This window comes from Pinus tabuliformis, chromosome J (genome assembly GCF_031772625.1).
Source record: "Pinus tabuliformis cultivar Carrire ecotype Pingquan chromosome J, CPIR1, whole genome shotgun sequence".
Taxonomy (NCBI): domain Eukaryota; kingdom Viridiplantae; phylum Streptophyta; class Pinopsida; order Pinales; family Pinaceae; genus Pinus; species Pinus tabuliformis.
The window spans coordinates 1,485,867,202-1,485,869,861 of NC_142295.1; the positions used below are offsets into that span (position 1 = coordinate 1,485,867,202).

Here is a 2,660-nt window from a genome sequence, read left to right on the forward strand (position 1 = left end):
ATTCAGGTGCTTTACCTTTGTCTGTGTCATCAGTTTTACCTTTCTGCTGGTTTCTTCTCTGCTCAATTTTGTCCCATGGTAGCTTGCATGTAGAAGCATCATGTGATCCATTTCGTTTGCAGCGAATGCAATGCAGATCTGCCTTTTCTGCTTGAGAATGTCTGCCCCCCCTGCCTCTGAAGTATCTTCCTCTTCCTCTTCGTCCACCTCTTCCTCTTGTAGAATCTTGAGCAGGATGCTTTTCTTTATGAGCAAGGAAAATAGTCTCTTCAGAAGATTCAGTGACTGTTTTCTTTCCAAAGGCTTTCTCTCTTTCAACAAACTTTTTCACAAGAGACTCAAAGGTTATGTCTTTAAGATTTCCATTTGCTTGTAAAGACTCAAGATAATTAGAGTAGGTAGGATAGAGTGCTTTGAGAAAGGCAATAAGAGAGATATCCAACTCAACCTTAGTGGATTTAATATCATGCATTATAGACTTTATTTCAGATGCAAGAGCAAGGGGATCATTATTTTTCAGTTCAAGAGTGAAGAGTTTAATCATGAGCTGAACAACTTCAAGTGCAGAATGTGAATCATAGAGTTCTTTCAGCTTTTGTAAAGCTTCAAAGGCAGTGGAATAGGATGAAATATGACGAATTACTTCTTCATTTACAGATGCTGCGATCAATGCATAGGCTTTGTTGTTCTTGTTTTCCCAAATGACAAGTTCTTTATCTGATGTAGGCTGCACAGGGTCTTTGTCTTCTTCTCCGACACACACTCCTTTCCACAACTCATTGTAGATGAGGGTGTGTTTTACCATCCGAGACCATTCAGAATAGTTCTCCTTGCCAGTGAGAACTATTCCGACCATAGAGATGATTGAATGCATTCTGTAAAAGAATGTCTCTGCTAAAAAACTTCTGTAAAAAAAAAAAACTTCTGCTGAAAAAATCCTTATGCCACAGCCTTATGCACTTTTTCTTCTAACGTTTGATAGAAGCATCAACATTTATTATATCACTGCAATATTACTATGTTTTGAATGTATTCACTTCAAAACGCATAAAGGATATATTACTTCAATATATATCAAGCAATACTACAAAACATTCTGGAAACACAGCAATGCTTTGAATCATATAAACTGCGTATATCATGAATTCAACAAACTGCTCAACCACTATACAAAAAAAAACGCATCTCCACCCTATACAAAAAATGCCATACGAAGTTAAAAAATCAACTGCATAATACTAAAGTCCTAGCAGTCTTCGTAATACCCAGTGTTGCTGGCGACTGTTGAGGCTCTTGCGTTCTGCGAGTCTTTGATTGCAAAAGGTTCTATTTGAGAACTCCATAAAAAAGGTTCTCTATAAAACGGTTTTGGGTTAACAACGCCATTTTGAAGGCGACGGAATTAAGCTGAGCAGCTCGCAATGGCGCTGGATGAGCAGACAAACAAGCTCTTCAGAATCCGACGTACAGTTCTTCAGATGCTCAATGACAGAGATTATCTCGTGGGTGATTTTGAGATCAACACAACCAAAGAGCAGTTCCTGGATAAGTTCGGAGAAGACCCAAAGAAGGAAGATCTTGTTATCAATAAAGCCAAGCGCAACAATCCTTCAGAACAGTTATTTGTCTTCTTTCCGGAAGAGGCGAAAGTGGGAGTGAAGACCATCAAAACATATGTGGAACGTATAAAATCTGAGGGTGTGTTTCGACAGCAGTTGTCGCTGTTGGACAGCACACAAAGACAACAGTCAACCTTCGACGGGGTTTGAAGGCGGCACCAAAATGCAAGTAAACTCTTCAGAGCCGAACGGTTCTGGAAAAAATCACACGGTTTAAACGCCTCGGATTCACAATTTAGCAGAGAAAAAACCCTTCAGAAAAAAACCGAAGAAAATGAAGATTACGTAGAGTATATCCCCGTCAAGAAGTGAAGAATGATGGAAGCTCAAAAAATTTTGCAGAGAAAGGGTAACGGCTCTCTGCCTGAAGATGCAGAACGTGCCAAGGAAGCCGAGTCAAAAACGCAGAGACCAACGAGAAAATTTCCCTGAGCGTTCTCCTTCTGCATAGAACGGTAATCGAGAGGGGGTAAAACGGATGCGCAGAGAATCATGAGGCGCAGTCAATCAATGATGCGCAGAGAATCAATAATACTCTGGACGGATGCAGTGCTCAGAACTGAGCAGCGCTCAGGACAGCAGGAGTTACAACTATTTCTGGGACCTGTGCTCTGATACCATGTCAGGCCAGGGTAACTCCAGAATGAATGAGCGGAAGAAAAAATTGATTGCATTATTCATTAGCTAACTATCATTTATATACATAAATATGACGGATCAGTTCATCTTCTTGATGACTGTCCAGTTCACCCATCTGTTGAGGATTAGGTGTCAACAAATCATTTAGGTTTTGTCCTATAGTTTTGACCCATAATTAATATCGAATCTTCAAATAGCCATAACTTTTTATCTAGGAGGATTTTTTCAAAGAAGGATATACCATTGGAAAGGTATCGATAATACATACACAACCATATTATTTGTAGGGTCTTTTAAGCATTACAACTTCATCAAAAACACACATAATGTTAAATACCTTCAACTTCTCTTGATGGGAATCCTATAAGATATATTTCTTCAAAGAGAGTCCTACTGATTTCG

The 2,660-nt window shown here is 39.3% G+C and overlaps 1 pseudogene; it reads left to right on the forward strand.

The window, feature by feature from the left end:
• Positions 1–1,350: 1,350 nt before the first annotated feature.
• Positions 1,351–1,769, forward strand: LOC149233012 (DNA-directed RNA polymerases II and IV subunit 5A pseudogene; annotated as a pseudogene).
• The last annotated feature ends 891 nt before the right edge of the window (positions 1,770–2,660 follow it).